The sequence below is a fragment of the Ovis canadensis genome, chromosome 3 (assembly GCF_042477335.2).
Source record: "Ovis canadensis isolate MfBH-ARS-UI-01 breed Bighorn chromosome 3, ARS-UI_OviCan_v2, whole genome shotgun sequence".
Taxonomy (NCBI): domain Eukaryota; kingdom Metazoa; phylum Chordata; class Mammalia; order Artiodactyla; family Bovidae; genus Ovis; species Ovis canadensis.
This window is the reverse complement of record NC_091247.1, coordinates 182720785-182734463: the sequence shown is the minus strand read 5'-3', so window position 1 is coordinate 182734463 and position 13679 is coordinate 182720785. Positions and strand designations below refer to the sequence as shown.

The window sequence follows — 13679 nt, the reverse complement described above, 5'->3', positions numbered from 1 at the left end:
GAACGCGCCCCTGCTACGCGCTGGCGCAGGGGCCCTCGGAGCGGCGCCCCCTTGCCCTCCTCGCCTGCAAACCCGCCATACGCCCACCCCGCCCTCTGGGCACCTCTGACCCAAACCAAAATCAACTACCGCTCACCCCAGCACCAACCCCTTTGGCAGGTCAGAGGTGGCCTTGCCTTGGGGACCTTGACTGCGCCTGGTGGAAAGGATAAATAAAGGCTAACTGTGCCTTCTCTGGAGAGAGCCGGGTCAGAGGGGAAAGAACCAGGTTGCTGACAAGTCCCCTATCCCTCAGCGTATCGCTGCTCCAGACTTTCCTGCTCAGTAGGAAGAAGTCGTTTGCCTTTTGGAACTGACTGTAACGAAAGGTTGTTTCCCGGGCTCAGCCGGAGTAAATCATGAGGCCATTCAACAGACATCGTTCTGGATTCTGGGATGAGCAAAACGAACTCTTTGTTCCCATGGAACTAGTAGGCAATACATTAGAAGATACATGAGTACATAGGGTGATTTACTAAGGTAATAGTGCCCTGAATGATGAATGATGGGTTAGAAATACTGCGGAGGGCGCTGCTGTCTACGGGATAATAAGCAAAATGGCTGAGAAGGTGACAGCCTGGCTGTGAACAAGAAGCCTCAGCCCTTTGGCAGCTGGGAGGAGATAACAGCAAGTGCAAAGTCCCTAGGCTTACTCGAAAAACAGTAAGTTAGGGCACGAGGAAATGGTAACCCCACCGAGGGCAGACAGGTCTCCATCCTTCAGCGAGGAATTAGAGGTGAACTAATTCCAACCGGAAATGAAACTAGATCCTGAAGAACTATCCAGGATTCAAGAACATGAGGAACAATGGATATCTGCTAAAAAACTGATACTATGACTATTTTTCTTATTCAGTAATCTCTTGAGCCTGCCTTATATTAATATTTTCCATACTTCACCTCATTACATCTCACAATGATCCTTTTAGATAGGAAAAACACAAAGTGTTATTCACACTTTCCAGATGAGGAAACTGTTGCACAAAGATGCCATTACTTGGCAACCAGCCAGGAACTGAATTCTCTGATTCCTGCCTTAAGACAGGTGTTTATTTTCTTGGACTTTTTAGTGGCAGCTAGCTTTATCTGTGCAAGTGTCCTTTTTGCAGCTGGAATCTTCTTTCTATTCTTGCATATTTCTCACTTTCTCACCCAACTCATCCCGTTTGGAAAGAGACTAAAGTGAGTTGGCAATAAAAATGGTAAAAGTTTGGAACAAAAGAAGGATGAGAAGTGCTGCTCTGAAGTGCAAGTTCATCCTCTTTCTCAGAAATTCCTCTGTTTACACCTCAGAGAAGTGACACCAAAATGGCAGGAGCAGAAAGCTTCATTGGAAATGATATTTCCAAGAACATTTTTAAAGCTTCCCTTTCCCCCTTAAGAATTTAGCTGTAAGGAGAGGAATCTAGTTTCCACATTTTTCTGTCTTGTTTCCTCCCCAACTTTTAAGACCCTTCCCATCCTAACTTTGACTGTAGCCCCATCCAGAGAGAGCTTTCCTTCCCTCAGTGTTTACTTAGAATTTTGCCCCTTGTTCCATGAACTGTAGTTGTACTGTTTCCCCAACCACACTAGAAGAAACACTTTGAAGCCTAAGATATTTGAGAAGGCTGCTTTTTACTCCTTAGGGTATAAATTAGGGTCTCAAGGGACACGGGTATGGGTGTGGCCAGCAACCCATTGAGTCTTGAGCTGTGGACACTTTGGAAGTTACTCCAAGGATCCAGGTTGAATGAGGGCATACTTGGTAGGATTTGAGAGTTTCATTTATCCCTGCACTGTGCCAGTCATGTGGAAGGTTTTATAGGCCTTTCCAGACCAAATCTACTTTGGATAAGCATCTTACGTGTTGAAGCGTTCTCTTCACTCTCTCTCTCTCTTTTCTTTCTCACTTTAAGGTTTTGTCCAAATTACCAACAGTTTCTCCAAGGGAAGGCTTGCCTAGAAAATGAGTGTCAGAGAAATAACTTTTGCTGAATTTCAAGCAGCAGGTTCCTTATAGAAAACATCTGAAGCATATGATTTTATGGCAGTTCAGTTCAGTTCAGTTCAGTCGCTCAGTCGTGTCCGACTCTTCGAGACCCCATGAATCGCAGTACGCCAGGCCTCCCTGTCTATCACCATCTCCCGGAGTTCACTCAGACTCACGTCCATGGAGTCCGTGATGCCATCCAGCCATCTCATCCTCGGTCATCCCCTTCTCCTCCTGCCCTCAATCCCTCCCAGCATCAGAGTTTTTTCCAATGAGTCAACTCTTCGCATGAGGTGGCCAAAGTACTGGAGCTTAGTTATACAAGTGTAAGAGTAATCTGATTGTTTTTCTAGCTGAAAGGTAGCAAAATTGCCCTTTGGTTTATTTCCTCTAACTCCCTATCCTAAACTGGGTCAGTGTGTTTGGAGTTCAGCTTCTGTTTCAGTTGGAAAGTTCTCCCTAATGTCTAACCCAAGGGGACTATCTTCTGTCCATCCATCCTCAGTCCTCACTTTGAACAAGAGAAAAAGCAAGCTTCATGCATCGTTATAGAGGGGAGCACTACACACTGCCTCTGGGTCAAGGGCAGCAAGCAGACCTCATAGCCATCAATCCAGATGTCATTGTGTCCATGGACCTAGTAATATGTAAGAATTGCTTTCTCAAGTCCACTTTAGAAGCTAGATGGAGGGGGCCTGGGGCCAATGGTAAATAAGAATGAGGATACTGGCTCCCCACTTTGTCTTGATAGCTAAGGACACTGATAGATTTATAAACCCCAGAAGAACTGAAGAAGTTTCTAAATCTGGTGGTCCAGATTTAGTGGTCCACCCCCTCTTCATATCAAGTTCCAAGATGCTAGACTCTCTGGGAAGTCTCTCACAGCCATTTAGAGAACCTGAAAAATGACCTGAGATTCTGCCCATCCTCATTTTACAGGTGGGGAAAATAAGGTTCAGACAGATGAAGAAATTTGCCCAAAAGTCTCATGGTTAGCTCGCAGTAGACCCGAGATTGTGCTGTGGCTGCCTGATTCCTAACCTGGGTTGTCTTCCACACACTCGTGGCCCCAGTCCCCCCAACTGCAGTGCATGATCTAACGTTTAGACTCTTATGCAGCCACTCGCAGTCCTGAATCTGCATTTCAAGTCTATAGATGAGTTTCAGAGTCCCTTTGTCCAGTACCCAACAGGTAGAGAACTGCACTGCACTGACTAAATAGTTCTCTGTTATGTTAATAATCACCTCTGAGCCAGTCATAACAAATGCAGCTCTGTACTCCTCAGAGATTTATCTCTTGTGTGTTTATTTTTCCCTTTCTAAATTATCTAATATCTTCTGAAAGCATTTCAAGTATATTGCTGCAAAGTGACACATGAAAATTTTCTTTCTGGGGGACAAAGAGAGGCTGGGATGAAAAACAGAAGCAAAAGATGTGAGATTTGTTCCAAAGGTGGCTGCAGAAACAGTTGTTGAGGCAAGTCATCTCACCTGTCTAGACTCAGTTTTCTTGTTCATTGGATGAAGGCTGTAACTCAGTGATCTCCAAGATCCCCCCTGGCTGAAAAGTCTCAGGACCCATGGAAAAGTCTCAAGGACAAGGTGAATGTCTCTGAAGGAAAGATAGATCTTGCCATTAAAGAATTTTGAGAAAAATTAACTGTGAGAGACTAAAGCATGTCCATCAATTTCTCAGTCAACACTGAGTTCCTATTCTGCTTTCTGCTCTCTCCTCCAAGACTCCGGCTGAAACCAAAGATTTTGATGGTGAAAGCATACAAGAGATTGAGGGTCATATTCCTGATAGAGCCCCATTGTAATTACTTGTTTTTCTGCCTTTTTGCCTCTTGCATCATAAGCACTAAAAGATCAAGAAATAAGCCTTTTGTTGTCTCCATGCCTTATTTCTAAAATTCATTTAACTCCTGTACTGCCTTCAGATCATAGTTTAGATGTCACCTCCTCTAGAGAGCCTTCTCTGATTCCTGTCTCCAGTCTTTGTCAAGTCCCTCCCATGTGATCCTGTGCTTCTTTCCCTCACACTACTTGTCTGACTGTAATGTGATTGTTTACCTTCCTGGATGGTAAGTTCCTTGAGGACAGTGTTCGTGGTAGCAAAGATGTCAATAAGGATTAGCTGAATGGATGGAATTAATTGGCCCCACCAGCCAGTACTGACATAGGCAGGTGGCTAGCTCCTTGGAGAGCTCACAGGGCTCTATCCCTTTGACCAATGATAGGGGGCGCTGTAAGCCAGAGAACACCCATTCCCTCAGCCTGAAGCCTCAGCTGGTCTCACTGAGAAGGGGGGAAAGGCACAGTTCCACACTAGTCAGTGGGGTGTGGGTGCCTTTGAGTGGGTGAAGCTAACCCCTCCCGTCTGCAATGGCCACAAAGCTCTCAGTCAGCATCCCGTCTGGGTCCGCAGCTGCCCAGCTTCTCCACCCTCAGGCTGGCCACATGTCAACCCAAGGGGAGCCGTGCTCTCAGGAAGCTACATACTTGTGAATCATGGATTTGAGGGGTACTGGGGAGACCTGGGAATACAACAGAGGATCCCATGGTCCTTCTCTTCCAGGGCAGAGCTGGCCTCTGAAAACTGAAACTGGAGAAGGTCCTAAGATGTATGTCATCTCTGCAGCCGTGTAGGGAAACACCTCTCCTCTTTCCTGTCCCTTCTCTTCCAGACCCCAGCCGCCGCGCCTTCCCCAAACCCACAGTCCATCTGAAAGTCATTGCATTTTAAAATAGTCTCTTCTGAGCAACAGACAGCCCCGGTCCACCCTGCACCGTGAGCCCTGACCAGACCCTTAGCAGGGCTGCCACCCGGCGCTGGGGGATTCTGGACCTAAGGTGGCAGGCATTTCAGGTTCTCTCTGTGTCTGGCACCAGCAGGGAGTGAACACCTTGCCTTGCTTCCATCTGGAGCCAATTTCACGGCAGTAAAATTGCAGGGCATCTCTTCCCCGGGCGTCTCTTCCCCCAGCTCTCCCCCATCCCTGCCAGGGAGTGAAGACCCCTTAGTGTGAGTCTCTGGCTGAATTCACCTGAATCCTGGGGTATCGGCATTTCTTTTTGCAGGGAGCTACTCCCAGAGATTTTAAACCAGAAAACACATGTGCATAGTGGAGACATTTTGTGCTCCTTTTTACTGGGGTGGTAGGAGATGGGAAACAGAGCTAAGATTCCAGCACTTGCTCTTTTTTGTTTTTGACTGTGTACTCGGTTGACTGTTTCTATGAAGGGTAATATGAAGTGGAAGCAGAGCTTCTCCTCCTCGACCCTGTCTTAATGTCTTCCCTATGCCCATGAAGTCCATGCATTTTCCTTTAAAAATGAGCAGCTCCTTTGTGGTTTCTTTGAAGGTTGCATGCTCAGCTTTGCACAGAAGACGCATGTGAGTGTCTCTGCCTGCCGCTCTATAGCTTGGGAGGGAATGGGATGGCCAGACAGATAAAGGATTGTTATGCTGTCAGCCTGGGCTAGAGATCCCATTTCTGCCTAGGTGCTTGAGCCTGTTGCGGTGGAACCTGCTGGAATTGAAATTGACTTGTCCTATGCAATGGGGACACCGTTAAACACATCCTCCTTAAACTCGACTGCTGAGACTCCACTCTCTCTGGGTTTTTGCTTTCTGCCTCTCCAACTGTACCTTCTCAGTCTTCTTTGCAGACTCTTCAGGCTCTTCCTGCCACTAAAATATAGGTGTTTCCCAATTTTGTCCAAGGATCCCTTTTCTTCCCTTTCCTTCCTTCCTATCTTCCACACTCCCCCTGGCTAATCCCACTGTCTCCCCTGGACCCACCTCCCACTCTGGTCTGTCCACTGCTGTAAGCAGCAGTATCCCTATGAGCTCTTGTCTAGACCCAATTTCCCCGGGACAGTTGCACTTGGAGGTCCCATGGGCTCCTCAGACCCCTAAGAGTCCAAACTCACTGTCTTCCTCTCAGTCCTCTCTGGTATGACCCATCCCTGCCAGTGGCACCATCATTCACCAAGTGCTGTAGATTCTCACTCCATGCATCTCTTCTAACCTTCACTTCTTTCCACTATGTCTGCCTTGGATCAGGCCCCTATAGTCTTTCCTGACAATTTCAATTGTCACATAATTATCCACTCTATCCAGGGTCTTTCTCTATCAAATTCAGCTTTTACACTGCTGCTCATGTTAAGTTTTTCAAATATAAATCTGAAGTCATGCTGTATTTGGCTTAAAATGATTCACTTGTTCTCCGTGGCTTTCTGAACAAAGTATTAAGCTCCCAAGAAAGGCATACAAGGCTCCGTGTGCTCTGGCTCATCCTGAGGTCCCCAGAGGCGCACCATTCGAGCAGAATATATTGTGACTGCTATCCCTGCCATTACACAACAGCATGTCCTGTCCTATGTCCCCATTCAACCTATGTTTCCAACCTATGTCCCCATTCTCATCTTCAAGCCTTTTGTTTTCCAGCTCTCAGTTACGCAACAGCATGTCCTGTCCTATGTCCCCATTCAACCTATGCTTCCAGCCTATGTCCCCATTCAACCTAGGCTTCTAATCTATGTCCCCATTCTCATCTTCAAGCCTTTTGTGTTCCAGCTCTCAGGTCCTGCCTCTGAGGCTTGCTCACACTGCACTCTTTGCCTGGAATCCACCTTCCACCATTATATTCCTGACCCTCCTCTGTCTCATCTGTCAGGATCTTTGTCGTTCTGGATTCAACTTGAATTACCTCATGGATATTTTCCCTGACCCTGTCTCTGCCTCAGCAGATCTGACTGCTCCTCCAAGGCCTCTCCTTCTTCAGTCCTCTCCCACTCACACAGTATCCCGCAGATTCCTACCGGGTTCCTCCCATACTCTGTTGTCCCTAGTGGTTGATATGTCTTTCTCTCCCTTAGACAGCAAGCAAATCCAGGCCCTTCCTCAGCCTCTAGCACAGCATCTGCACTTCATACTCATAGGCACTTTCCAAATATTGAGAAAATAAACTAACCAATGAATAGCAGAGAAAATGGGGGGAGGGATGGTCAATGTATCAGCTTCACAAGTTCATCGTAACAGAGGTTCTGGAATCCAGCTTCTCAAGTCCAGAAAGTCAACTAGATACAGCTCCGAGCTGATCAGTCCCAGGAACACTAGGAATCATAGGAGACCAGCAACCCAAGCAAACTACATTATCTTTGTTTCCCATGAGAGATACAATTGGCATGTAGGATAGGATACGTGTGTCAACATGACCCTTATGTTTTTTCCTGATAACCATAGAGAGCTTGACATGAAGCTAGTTTCTCATCAGAAAGAGTTGGAACACAGGGAATGAGATCAGAAGGGTATTTCAGCTGAGATACTGTAGAATTCTCCTTCTCAGTGAGAGGAATCCTTGGCCGCAAGAGTGACAGTGCCCACAGCTGCTGGCTAGAGTCCCTCTGCCTGTACAGTGACAAGGTCATATACATATTGCCAACTTTGGCTCCCTTGGTCTTTCCGATTTTCTGCTCCAAACTTGCCACTCCTGGCTTCTTCTGCCTAGGCTTTTCCTGTACTAGGAATATTATGATCTATTTGGTTTCTATATTTTCGATTGTAAGTCACCATCCTATAATGACCCTCACGCTAACAAGTCTGAGTTTTGTATTTTGAATTCTCCCCTTACTGTGTTCTGATGTACTGTGAAGCACTTGCATAGCATGTGGATTTATGGCTTCAGTGCTCAGAAGACAGACAGCCTCTTTCCACTGCTCTCTTGTGAAGCAGTCACTGGCAGTCAGACACTGGCAGTCTCTGTTTGCCTCACAGCTTGTGTGTCACAGTGTGATCATCAGCTCTTCGGAGGAAAGTATACGGTTCTCACCTTCCTGCCCTCCTTCCTTCCAGTTTCCTTAGACACTGAATGGGTGTCCACTGGTATGCAGCAAGCACACTAGGGATCCAAGTGAACAAGGCAGAGACCACCCTCAAGGAGTTCCCAGTCTAACAGGAGAGAAAGACGTGGAAACAATAGTGGGTGGCCTGATCTACAACAGGAGGGTCAGAAGTGCCAGGAGTTGGGCCACCCAACCAGGGAACAGGGAGATATTTGGAAACCCATATTAGAGTAAGACAGAAAACCGGAGGTGGGAGAGAATTGTGGATCATCAAATCCAACGCCTATGGGAAAAGGCCCCAGAGATGTGGGTTTCCATATGGTCACACAGGATTACTGGCAAAGACAAGGTAAGGAATCAGAGCCCTTAGTATCTCATCATCTTCCCATCACTCCAGATTTCTCTAATTCGTGGCTGGATACATAATAAACATGCAGTAAATAATTATTTTCCTGTCCTGTAACGTTCATCAACCTTGGGATGATAAACTGGAAAAGTTTCTAAGATGAGAGAAAGGAAAGGGAACTTGCATTAATGGAGTACCTGCTACATACAAGGCATTTAGTGTTTCCTCTAATACTCACAGCCCTAAAAAATAGGTATTATTTTATGTCCATTTTATAGCAAAGAAAACTGAGGTTCAAAAATTAAACTGCATGTCCAATTTCTTACAAGGAAGGGAGTGGCAGAACTGTGATTCAGACCTAGAGACCTCTTTCCAAATGAGCACTCTTTCTGGAGACTGAAAAGTCACTGTATCCATAGGTTCATGGGCTGCAGGTGACTTCATCTTCGTCTTTTGGGTTCCCATTGAGTACTCAGGGCTCTTGATTATTGTGTGATGCAGCCAAGCAGGAGACATGGTACCTTTCAAAGGAGGGCCAGTGAGGGAGTGTTTATGCATCATCTCTTCTTTGATCTGGTTTGCAGGGGAGGTGAGACAGGAGAAATCACAGAGCAGGCAGTATCTGGTGTAAGATCATGGCCTTCATGACTGAGTGAATACTACTGGAAAATTACATTTGTATTACCAAAGAAGGGCCCAGAATCTAGAGGCAAGCTGATAAAATATTGGTCAGTATTTTCTAACAACTAATGAATATGACTTCATTTCCTTCTGAAATTTTAAGCATAAGATTGAGGCAGTATACCAGGTTTTTATCTCAGTTCTGCCATACACAATAGCTGAGTGACCATGAGTAAATCAACAAACCCACTTTCTTTAAATGTAAAACCAGGGGTTTAGATTTTATGATCTCTCATAACTTTCCAATGGAATATTCTGGAAGGCAGACTGAAGAGAGGCTTAGGCACCAAGATTTGTAATGTCCATAATCCTGGGTTTTGATCTTTCTTGACTTTTTCACACTGTGACCTTGTACAAGTTCCTTCACTTCTCTGAGCCTCAGATCAGTTTAGTTCAGTTGCTCAGTCGAATCTTTGCGACCCCCTGGACTGCAGCACGCCAGGCCTCCCTGTCTATCACCAACTCCCAGAGTTTACTCAAACTCATGTCCTCAGATATCTAATGGTAAAACAGAGGAGCAACTCATAGGATCTTCATGAGGATCAAACAAGGTGCAGAGAATAAGGCTCTGGCACAGTGAGAACCTGTGTGGACCGTGGTGTGGCCCTCCAGGCACAGAAATGTATGAGGTCCCTGCAGATAAGTAGCCTGCTGTTTGATGGTCTTTGTTTATTAATGAAGACCGTGTTCCCATGTCACGTCCCCTTTGACCATGTCCGTGACACCCAGAGAAGGGATGGGGGAAAGGAGGAAGCAAAGAAGAGCAATCCTTGATAGTAACCGCTAATTCCTATAGTGTGCCAATGCAATTGGAGAAGGCAATGGCAACCCACTCCAGTACTCTTGCCTGGAAAATCCCATGGATGGAGGAGCCTGGTGGGCTGCAGTCCATGGGGTCACGAAGAGTTGGGCACAACTGAGCGACTTCACTTTCACTTTTTACTTTGATGCATTGGAGAAGGAAATGGCAACCCACTCCAGTGTTTTTGCCTGGAGAATCCCAGGGACGGGGGAGCCTGGTGGGCTGCCATCTGTGGGGTCGCAAAGAGTCGGACACGACTGAAGCGACTTAGCAGCAGCCTTAGCAGCAGCAGCTTATTAAATGCAGGGCATTCTTCTAGGCAGTTTTCATATATTAATTCATACTAATCTAATAGTGAAAGCTGTGAGGTAGATGAGCTTATCCTCACAATCTGTTTTTTCTTCAGGTGTAGAAACAAAGCTACAGAGAGATTATGTAACTTGCTCAAGATCACATGGGCAGGATGGTGCAGTGCTTGGATTTGAATCCAGAGCAGCCTTTCCCAAGAGTCCGTACTCTTAACCACCCTGCAAGCCTTCCTGTTCAGGGTGAAGGTGAACATGCAGAAAATAGCAAGGATGCAGTTTCCATTGGCAATAGCCAATGCCCAATGTCAGTCACCGGTTGGGTCTTCCTTCCCAGAATGCCTTGCACCCATCAATCCAGGTGTTTAGGAATCAGCTATGCTGCCCATCAGTAGGATACTTAGTAGGCCAGAGAGTACATGAGCAGGCCCTAATGAAGAGTAATACTCATGGGGTCATTGTGATTTCTGCCTTGGGTTGAGCACAGAAGCTAGAATCAGAACAATTACTGAAATTCTATCTCTTCTATCTACTGAGTTTATCTCTAAACTTACATTTATTCCCTTTAAAATGGGGACAAACATTCAATTCACAGAGGAAGTTTTAAGGATCAAAGTAATAAATAACTAACACTGGCTGAGGATTTATTATGTACCAGGTCCTGTTCTATATGTACTTTACAAGTATCATCAGTTCAGTTCAGTCACTCAGTCGTGTCCGACTCTTTGCGACCCCATGAATCATAGCACGCCAGGCCTCCCTGTCCATCACCAACTCCTGTAGTTCACTCAAACTCATGTCCATCGAGTTGGTGATGCCATCCAGCCATCTCATCCTCTGTCGTCCCCTTCTCCTCCTGCCCCCAATCCCTCCCAGCATCAGGGTCTTTTCCAATGAGTCACTTCTTCACATGAGGTGGCCAAAGTACTGGAGTTTCAGTTTCAGCATCAGTTCTTCCAGTGAACACCCAGGACTGATCTCCTTCAGAATGGACTGATTGGATCTCCTTGCAGTCCAAGGGACTCTCAAGAGTCTTTTCCAACACCACAGTTCAAAAGCATTAATTCTTCTGCCCTCAGCTTTCTTCACAGTCCAACTCTCACATCCATACATGACCACTGGAAAAAAACATAGCCTTGACTAGACGAACCTTTGTTGGCAAAGTAATGTCTCTGCTTTTGAGTATGCTATTTAGGTTGGTCATAACTTTTCTTCCAAGGAGTAAGCATCTTTTAATTTCATGGCTGCAATCACCATCTGCAGTGATTTTGGAGCCCATAAAAATAAAGTCTGACACTGTTTCCACTGTTTCCCCATCTATTTCCCATGAAGTGATGGGACCAGATGCCATGATCTTCATTTTCTGAAAGTTGAGCTTTAAGCCAACTTTTTCACTCTCCTCTTTTACTTTCATCAAGAGGCTCTTTAGTTCCTCTTTGCTTTCTGCCATAAGGGTGGTGTTATCTGCATATCTGAGGTTATTGACATTTCTCCTGGCAGTCTTGATTCCAGCTTTTGCTTCTTCCAGCCCAGCGTTTCTCATGATGTATTCTGCATATAAGTTAAATATGCAGGGTGACAATATACAGCCTTGACGCACTCCTTTTCCTATTTGGAACCAGTGTGTTGTTCCATGTCCAGTTCTAACTGTTGCTTCCTGACCTGCATATAGGTTTCTCAAGAGGCAGGTCAGGTGGTCTGGTATTCCCATCTCTTTCAGAATTTTCCACGGTTTATTGTGATCCACACAGTCTAAGGCTTTGGCATAGTCAGTAAAGCAGAAATATAAATGTATTTAATTCTCAAAACCCTAAGATGTAGCAACTGTTATTATCATACCCATTTTACAGAAAAGAAAGTTGAGGCATAAAGAGGTTCAGAAACGTTGTCAAGATCACACAGTTAATAAGTGGTAGAACCAGAATTGGAAGTTCACCATCAAGCTCTGTGCTCCTTACCACTGCCCTGCACTCCAGTAATGGGTTGAAAACATTTTGCAAACACTAAATGTCATTATTGTCTATTGTCTCATTTCCATGTCTTAAGTCTTTTTTCATGCTATTCCCTTGACCTGGAGTGTCTTTACTCCTCTTCCGGCTACCTCTTACTTGTCTTATGGGATAAAAAGTGAGTTTCCAGAGCTCCACATGATGTGTTGGGGCTGCCTTACTCTCGCTTGTGAGTGAGAGCTGATAGTTATATTTTCTGGAATTTTGCCAGTCAGTTGTTAAACATAGGCATTATTAAATATGCGACTGTATAAACTTACAATCAAACAAATTATATTAAAAATACAGTCATGAATATTTAATACCCATCACTTCCTCATTATTTTATTCTGTTACATACTCTCATCTATGCTCTTGACGTTATTTCCAGCTATTGTACCTATATGACAAAAACAGTCTTCCCAACTCTGCATTCAGTGACGTCACACTGGTAATTTAAAATTGGGCACGATTGAAGAAGATCCATTAGAGTAATTGCCAGATGCTACAAACCAAGCTTTTGGTTTTGAAGAGCTAGTTGCTAAGTAATTACCAGCACATCACCGTTAATTTACTGTACTCTTGGACAAGTAACCTTTCTGTTAATTTTCTTATCAACAAGATGGAGACAGCATTAGTGCCTACTTCACAGAGTTGTGAAGAATAAACACGATACATGGGAAGGATTTAGCAGAACTCCTAGTACAGAGTCAGCCATGAATGAGTGGATATGGTCAACATTAGTATTAAAGCAAACTTATTATTATCATTAAGTCATCTTGTGCAAGTAGCCTTTCCTTCCATCCAAGCTGGGTGCCACCATAGAGATTATCTGTAACTTGATTTTCATCACAGTACAGTGGGATTATCAGTTTCTGTGTCATTTCCCTCTTTAAGAAGTGAGCTACCTAACAAACTCTTGAGTTTTCTTTTCTGAACACTTAGCCCAATGCTTGACCCACAGTAGGACCTAAACAAACTGTTTAGATTATTAGTGAGCAAAGTGTTTAGAAGCTTCTGAAAAACCAGAATTAGGGAACTTGAGGTTTCTTTAATCACATTGCAAACTTTAAGAAATTCTTCTCCACATCCAGGTACTGCTGGAATATTATGTTTAGGGTTCATGCCTTGGGAGTACCTTATCATGTGGTCATTTTGGAATTCCAGGAACCAAAAGTCCCCTGTTTTAGTGCCCAGACAGACCTACCACACACTGAACTCAAAGTTCTCAGTGGGTATAATATGGAGCCCCTGTGATAGTTTTAGTGTGTCTAGGAAGAATATGACCAGTAACTTTCCAAACCACTTGAAGGTAGCTGGAACTGCCTCTCCCGCAAGTATTTAGAGGAAAAAAACATCTTGATGTCACATCAACAAACTCTTAAAGAGATTGCACATACCTGGAGTGCTTTTCAAGGCCTAGGAGCCAGTGATTGCAGGCTGATTTCAGGCAGAAAGGAGGGGAGAGGCCAAAGGCATGTTGAAAAATCATTTTTTGTCTGTTGTTCCTTTGTATGAACTGGTTGCTGGCTTATGCAACACCCAGTAATTAAAATGGCTGGAATGCTTCGCATTTTTAAAACAACGTGAAGGCGGCTCAGAGGCCTGGAGCTGGAGCCAGCTGGAGGCCCAGTGATCCTACCCTGGCTGCCCCTTGGCCTGGCAGAGGTGGTTGGCATCTGCCTTGGTGGGGGGG

At 45.0% G+C, this 13679-nt stretch overlaps 1 protein-coding gene across 2 annotated transcripts in view; it reads left to right on the top strand.

The window, feature by feature from the left end:
- SYN3 (synapsin III) overlaps positions 1-13679 on the top strand; it is a 490317-nt gene that overhangs the window by 213029 nt on the left and 263609 nt on the right. The gene's annotated exons all lie outside the window — the stretch shown is intronic.